The sequence below is a fragment of the Arachis duranensis genome, chromosome 9, assembly GCF_000817695.3.
Source record: "Arachis duranensis cultivar V14167 chromosome 9, aradu.V14167.gnm2.J7QH, whole genome shotgun sequence".
Lineage (NCBI taxonomy): Eukaryota > Viridiplantae > Streptophyta > Magnoliopsida > Fabales > Fabaceae > Arachis > Arachis duranensis.
Window position 1 is genome coordinate 76,572,780 of NC_029780.3, and position 8,784 is coordinate 76,581,563.

The window sequence follows — 8,784 nt, forward strand, 5'->3', positions numbered from 1 at the left end:
TATTCTGTTTTTTGAGATTTATTATTTTAAAACATAATTACATTCCAAAGTTATAATAATCATAAAATATGTCTAAAAAAATTTAAAAAATCTAAATCATAAAATTTACATTATAAACTAAATATGTTTCTAGTCTAAATAACATAAATCAAATATAGTGTAATTATCCATTACATCTATAATTAGAATTCAGAAAATGTGCAAAATAATTATTACATGGTTGAATGTATTGAAATAAAATTATTTCTCTTTTTGGTTCCAGTGGTTGAAAGGTAAACACCTTCTGTTGTTAACAAAATGTTGTTAACATTCCTCTTACCGACACCACACGTTGTAGATTTTTTTCTAAAATTATGTTAAATTGGACATCAAAGAAATAGTCCATTAACACGTTGTGTTTGTGGAAACTCGATCATAAAAATGTAACTTTCTATTGAAATTGGGGTACAAAATTAAAAATTAGAGAAACACAAAATTGGATTCTACAATAAAAAAATAGTACAAGAAAATTCAAACCTTTCTTCAGAACTCACTTCATGATGCATACAATTACTAATGTACTATATATATTGATTTATATTATTATTAACCATTATACTACTAGTGGACGAAATTGTGATCAACAATAATGACTCTTTGGCATGTGCCTAAAAACTAACTCAGCACTTTCTTTTCACAACTCCGTTCAACTTAACCAGCAAGTGTACTGGGTCATTCAAGTAATACCTTACGTGAGTAAGGGTCGATCCCACAGAGATTGTTGGTATGAAGCAAGCTATGGTCACCTTGTAAATCTCAGTTAAGTGGATTCATATGGTCAAATGTAATTGGATTAGATAATTTAAAAGATAAATAAAATAAAAAGGGATAGATATACTTATGTAAATCAATAGAGGGAATTTCAGATAGGTGTGTGGAGATGCTAGAATCCTTTCGAATCTCTACTTTCTTATTGCTTTCATCCAATCCTTCTTACTCCTTTCCATGGCAAGCTGTATGTAGGGCATCACCATCATCAATGGCTACTTTTAATCCTCTCGGGAAAATGGTCCTATGCGCTGTCACTGCACGGCTAATCGTCTGGAGGCATCACCCTTGTTGATAGCTACATCCCATCCTCTCAGTGAAAATGGTCCAAATGCTCTGTCACAGCACGGCTAATCATCTGTCGGTTCTCAATCAGGTTGGAGTAGAATCCATTGATTCTTTTGCGTTTGTCATCACGCCCAACCTTCAAGAGTTTGAAGCTCGTCACAGTCATTCAATACCGGAATCCTACTCGAAATACCACAGACAAGGTTAGACTTTCCGGATCCCCATGAATGCCGCTGATGAGCGGATAATTTATACGCTTTTTGGCATTGTTTTTAGGTAGTTTTAGTAAGATCAAGTTACTTTTAGGGATATTTTCATTAGTTTTTATGTTAAATTCACATTTCTGGACTTTACTATGTGTTTGTGTATTTTTCTGTGATTTCAGGTAATTTCTGGCTGAAATTGAGGGACTTGAGCAAAACTCTGAAAAGGAGGCTGACAAAGGACTGCTGATGCTGTTGGATTCTGACCTCCCTGCACTCGAAATGAATTTTCTGGAGTTACAGAATTTCAAATGGCGCGCTCTCAACGGCGTTGGAAAGAAGACATCCAGAGCTTTCCAGCAATATATAATAGTCTATACTTTATTCAGGAATTGACGATGTAAAGTGGCACTCAACGCCAAGTACATGCTGCTGTCTGGAGTCAAACGCCAGAAACACGTCACGACCCGGAGTTGAACGCCAGAAACACGCTATAACTCAGCGTTCAACTCCAATAAAAGTCTCAGCTCGTGGATAGATCAAGCTCAGCCCAAACATACACCAAGTGGGCCCTAGAAGTGGATTTATGCATCAATTACTTACTCCTGTAAACCCTAGTAGCTAGTTTATTATAAATAGGACTTTTTACTAGTGTATTAGATATCTCTGGACGCCTAGTCCTTAGACTATGGGGGCTGGCCTCTCGGCCATGCCTGAACCTTTCACTTATGTATTTTCAACGGTAGAGTTTCTACACACTATAGATTAAGGGTGTGGAGCTCTGCTGTACCTCAAGTTTCAATACAATTACTATTACTTTTTATTCAATTCACTTTTATTCTTATTCCAAGACATACGTTGCACTTCAACTTGATGAATGTGATGATCCGTGACACTCATCATCATTCTCACCTATGAACGCGCGTGACTGACAACCACTTCCGTTCTACCTTAGGCCGGGCGCATATCTCTTAGATTCACCAACAGAATCTTCATGGTATAAGCTAGATAGATGGCGGCATTCATGGGAATCCGGAAAGTCTAACCTTGTGTGTGGTATTCCGAGTAGGATTCCCGGAATCTGGAAATTCTAACCTTGTCCGTGGTATTCTGAGTAGGATTCCGGTATTGAATGACTGTGACGAGCTTCAAACTCCTGAAGGCTGGGCGTTAGTGACAGACGCAAAAGAATCAAGGGATTCTATTCCAACCTGATTGAGAACCGACAGATGATTAGCCGTGCTGTGACAGAGCATAGGACCATTTTCACTGAGAGGATGGGACGTAGCCATTGACAATGGTGATGCCCTACATACAGCTTGCTATGGAAAGGAGTAAGAAGGTTTGGATAAATGTAATAAGAAAGTAGAAATACAAGAGGAGCACAGCATCTCCAAACGCTTATCTGAAATTCCCACTATTGATTTACATAAGTATTTCTATCCTATTTTATTTTCTGTTTATTATTAATTTTCGAACTTATCATAAACCAATTTAATCCGCCTGACTGAGATTTACAAGGTGATCATAGCTTGCTTCATACCAACAATCTCCGTGGGATCGACCCTTACTCACGTAAGGTATTACTTGGACGACCCAGTGCACTTGCTGGTTAGTTGAATGGAGTTGTGATCACACGTGCCATTACCAGGGATCATTAAAGATCCCAATTCATCATACCATGATCTCTTTGGTGTATTTTTGAAAGAGCCATTAAATAAATCTCATGCAAATACCAAGAGGGAGTACAACTTTAAGGATCACAATTTCGTCCACCAAGTTTTTGGCGCCGTTGCCGGGGATTGTTTGAGTTTGAACAACTGACGGTTCATCTTGTTGCTCAGATTAGGTAATCTTCTTTTCAAAATTTTTCAAAAAACTTTTTCAAAATTTTTCTTTTCTTTTTCGTTTTTTCCAAAAATATTTTCGAAAAAATTAATAAAAATCCAAAAAAAATTAATAAAATCATAAAAATCAAAAATATTTTGTGTTTATTGTTTGAGTCTTGAGTCAATTTTTAAGTTTGCTGTCAATTGCATGTTTTAAAAAAAATTTTTTCTAGCATATTTTCGAAAATTCCATGCATTCAAAGTGTTCTTCATGATCTTCAAGTTGTTCTTGGTAAGTCTTCTTGTTTGATCTTGATGTTTTCTTGTTTTGTGTTGTTTGTTGTTTTTCATATGCATTTTTTGTTTATTAATGCATTACAGATTTATCTTGCATATTTTCTTTGCATAAAAAATTTTTCAAAATTATGTTCTTGATGTTCATCATGATCTTCAAAGTGTTCTTGGTGTTCATCTTGACATTCATAGCATTCTTGCATGCATTCATTGTTTTGATAAAAAAATTTCATGCATTGAGTATTTTTGTTGTTTTTCTCTCTCATCATTAAAAATTCAAAAATAAAAAAAATCTTTTCCGTTTTTCTCTCAAAATTTTGAAAATTTGAGTTGACTTAATCAAAAATTTTCAAAATTAGTTGTTTCTTACAAGTCAAGTCAAATTTTCAAATTTTAAAAATCTTATCTTTTCAAAATCTTTTTCAAAAATCATATCTTTTCCAATTTTTTTCCTTTTTTTTCGAAAATTTAAAAAAAAATCTTTTTCAAAATATTTTCAAAATCTTTTTCTTATCTTTATATCAAATTTTCGAAAATTAGCTAACAAGTAATGTGATTGATTCAAAAATTTGAAGTTTGTTACTTTCTTGTTAAGAAAGGTTCAATCTTTAAATTCTAGAATTTTATCTTTTAGTTTCTTGTTAGTCAAGTAATTAATTTTAATTTTAAATCAAATCTTTTTCAAAATATCTTTTTATATCTTTTTAATCATATCTTTTTATCTTATCTTTTATATCATATCTTTTTTCAAAATTTTTTCTTTTTCAAAAATTTGATTTTAAAATATCTTTTCTAACTTCTTATCTTCTTATCTTTTCAAATTTGATTTTAATATCTTTTTCAACTAACTAATTAACTTTTTGTTTGTTTCTTATCTTTTTCAAAACCACCTAACTACTTTTCCCTCTCTAATTTTTGAAAATACCTCCCTCTTTTTCAAAAATTCTTTTTAATTAACTAATTGTTTCAAATTTTAATTTTAATTTTCGAAATTACTAACTCCTTTTCAAAAATATTTTCGAAAATTCCTCTCTCATCTTCTTCTATTTATTTATTTATTTACTAACACTTCTCTTCATCTCTTATCACCTCCCCTATCCTTACTCTTTATACAGACTATTCATCCCTCTCCTTCTATTATCCCCTTTCTTCTTCTACTAATAATAAGGATCCTCCTTACTGTGACATAGAGGATTCCTCTTCCTTTTCTTTTCCTCTTCTCTTTCATATGAGCAGGAACAAGGAAAAAGGCACTCTTGTTGAAGCTGATCCTGAACCTGAAAAGACTCTGAAGAGGAAGTCAAGAGAAACTAAAAATCAACAATTCAGAGAAACCTCAAAAAAAAGGAAAAAAAAAGAGAAAAGGGAAGACAAAAATCTTCCACCTCCAAGTCATGGGAGATGGAGATATTCATCTCAAGGGTCCATAACTCAGTAGAAGAGCATTTGACTGCACATCAAGAGAGCATGAGAAATTCCCTCATCAAGAAATCCCTGAGATACCTCAGGGGATACATGTTCCTCCACATAATTATTGGAAGCAACTAAGGGTAGGAACACCAAAATCACTAGGGATCATGCAACAGAAGCAAGGAAGAGACAAAAAGGAGCAAAAAAAGCACCATTGGACCTTCAAAAGGCGCCACCCTCACTAAGGTGGACTCATTCCTTAACTTCCTTGTTCTTATCTCTCTGTTTTTTTTTTTGGTTTTTTTATGTTATGTTTTGTGTCTTTACTTCATAATCATTAGTAGTAGTAACTATGTCTTAAAGCTATGAATAATTCCATTAATCCTTCACCTCTCTTAAATGAAAAAATGTTTTAATTCAAAAGAACAAGAAGTACATGAATTTTGAATTTATCATTGAATTTAGTTTAATTATATTGATGTGGTGACAATACTTTTTGTTTTCTGAATGAATGCTTGAACAGTGCATATGTCTTTTGATCTTGTTGTTTATGAATGTTAAAATTGTTGTCTCTTGAAAGAATAATGAACAAGGAGAAATGTTATTGACAATCTGAAAAATCATGAAATTGATTCTTGAAGCAAGAAAAAGCAGTGAATAGCAAAAGCTTGCGAAAAAAAAAAGTCGCGAAAAAAAATAGAAAGAAAAAAAAAAGCAAGCAGAAAAAGCCAATAGCCCTTAAAACCAAAAGGCAAGGGTAAAAAGGATCCAAGGCTTTGAGCATCAATGGATAGGAGAGCCCAAGGAAATCAAATCCAGGCCTAAGCGGCTAAATCAAGCTGTCCCTAACCATGTGCTTGTGTCATGAAAGCCCAAGTGAAAAGCTTGAGACTGAGTGGTTAAAGTCGTGATCCAAAGCAAAAAGAGTGTGCTTAAGAGCTCTGGACACCTCTAACTGGGGACTCTAGCAAAGCTGAGTCACAATCAGAAAAGGTTCACCCAGTCATGTGTCTGTGGCATTTATGTATTCGGTGGTAATACTGGAAAACAAAATGCTTAGGGCCACGGCCAAGACTCATAAAAGTAGCTGTGTTCAAGAATCAACATACTTAACTAGGAAAGTTAATAACACTATCCGAAATTCTAAGTTCCTAGAGAAGCCAATCATTCTCAACTTCAAAGGAAAAAGTGAGATGCCAAAACTGTTCAGAAGCAAAAAGCTACAAGTCCCGCTCATCTAATTAAAGTTAATATTCATTGATATTTTGAAATTTATAGTATATTCTCTTCTTTTTAACCTAATTTATTTTCAAGTTGCTTGGGGACAAGCAATAATTTAAGTTTGGTGTTGTGATGAGCGGATAATTTATACGCTTTTTGGCATTGTTTTTAGGTAGTTTTTAGTAAGATCAAGCTACTTTTAGGGATGTTTTCATTAGTTTTTATGTTAAATTCACATTTCTGGACTTTACTATGTGTTTGTGTATTTTTCTATGATTTCAGGTAATTTCTGGCTGAAATTGAGGGACTTGAGCAAAACTCTGAAAAGGAGGCTGACAAAGGACTGCTGATGCTGTTGGATTCTGACCTCCCTGCACTCGAAATGAATTTTCTGGAGTTACAGAATTTCAAATGGCGCGCTCTCAATGGCGTTGGAAAGTAGACATCCAGAACTTTCCAGCAATATATAATAGTCTATACTTTATTCGGGAATTGATGACGTAAAGTGGCGCTCAACGCCAAGTACATGCTGCTGTCTGGAGTCAAATGCCAGAAACACGTCACGACCCGGAGTTGAATGCCAGAAACACGCTATAACTCAGCATTCAACTCCAATAAAAGCCTCAGCTCGTGGATAGATCAAGCTCAGCCCAAACATACACCAAGTGGGCCCTAGAAGTGGATTTATGCATCAATTACTTACTCCTAACCCTAGTAGCTAGTTTATTATAAATAGGACTTTTTACTAGTGTATTAGATATCTCTAGAAGCCTAGTCCTTAGACCATGGGGGCTGGCCTCTCGGCCATGCCTGAACCTTTCACTTATGTATTTTCAACGGTGGAGTTTCTACACACTATAGATTAAGGGTGTGGAGCGCTGCTGTACCTCAAGTTTCAATACAATTACTATTACTTTTTATTCAATTCACTTTTATTCTTATTCCAAGATATACGTTGCACTTCAACTTGATGAATGTGATGATCCATGACACTCATCATCATTCTCACTTATGAACGCGCGTGACTGACAACCACTTCCGTTCTACCTTAGGCCGGGCGCATATCTCTTAGATTCACCAACAGAATCTTCGTGGTATAAGCTAGATAGATGGCGGCATTCATGGGAATCCGGAAAGTCTAACCTTGTCTGTGGTATTCCGAGTAGGATTCCAGAAATCTGGAAAGTCTAACCTTGTCCGTGGTATTCCGAGTAGGATTCCGGTATTGAATGACTGTGACGAGCTTCAAACTCCTGAAGGCTGGGCATTAGTGACAGACTCAAAAGAATCAAGGGATTCTATTCCAACCTGATTGAGAACCGACAGATGATTAGCCGTGCTGTGACAGAGCATAAGACCATTTTCACTGAGAGGATAGGATGTAGCCATTGACAACGGTGATGCCCTACATACAGCTTGCCATGGAAAGGAGTAAGAAGGATTGGATGAATGTAATAAGAAAGTAGAAATACAAGAGGAGCACAGCATCTCCATACGCCTATCTGAAATTCCCACTATTGATTTACATAAGTATTGCTATCCTATTTTATTTTCTGTTTATTATTAATTTTTGAACTTATCAGAATCTAATTTAATCCGCCTGACTGAGATTTACAACGTGACCATAGCTTGCTTCATACCAACAATCTCCGTGGGATCGACCCTTACTCACGTAAGGTATTACTTGGACGACCCAGTGCACTTGCTGGTTAGTTGAATGGAGTTGTGATCACACGTGCCATTACCAGGGATCATTAAAGATCCCAATTCATCATACCATGATCTCTTTCGTGTATTTTTGAAAGAGCCATTAAATAAATCTCATGCAAATACCAAGAGGGAGTACAACTTTAAGGATCATAATTTCGTCCACCAGCCGCCATCTATCTAGCTTATACCACAAAGATTCTGTTGGGGAATCTAAGAGATATGCGTCCGGCTTAGAGTAGAACGGAAGTGGTTGTCAATCACGCGCGTTCATAGGTGAGAATGATGATGAGTGTCACGGATCATCACATTCATCAAAGTGTTGTGCAACGTATATCTTGGAATAAGAATAAAAGCGAATCGAATATAAAGTAATGGTAATTGTATTGAAACTTGAGGTACAGCAGAGCTCCACACCCTTTATCTGTGGTGTGCAGAAACTCCACCTTTGAAAGTACATAAGTGAAAGGTTCAGGCATGGCCGAATGGCCAGCCCCCTAAAACGTGCTCAATGGCCTCCTAAAATGAAGAATAAAACAAAACCGAGACCAAAGATGAAACGTGGTCAAAAGACGACTAATACACTAGTAAAAAGTCTTATTTATACTAAACTAGCTACTAGGGTTTACATGAGTAAGTAATTGATGCATAAACCCACTTCCGGGGACCACTTGGTGTATGCTTGGGCTGAGCTTGATCTATCCACGAGCTGAGGCTTTTCTTGGAGTTGAACTCCAAGTTAGAATGCCAAGTTATAACGTGTTTTGGGCGTTCAACTCCGGATCATGACGTGTTTCTGGCGTTTAACTCCAGACAGCAGCATATACTTGGCGTTCAACGCCAAGTTACGTCGTCAATTTCCGAATAAAGTATGGACTATTATATATTGTTGGAAAGATATGGATTTCAACTTTCCAACGCCATTGAGATCGCGCCATTTGGAGTTATGTAGCTCTAGAAAATCCATTTCGAGTGCAGGGAGGTCAGATTCCAACAGCATCAGCAGTCCTTTTGTCAGCCTTTTT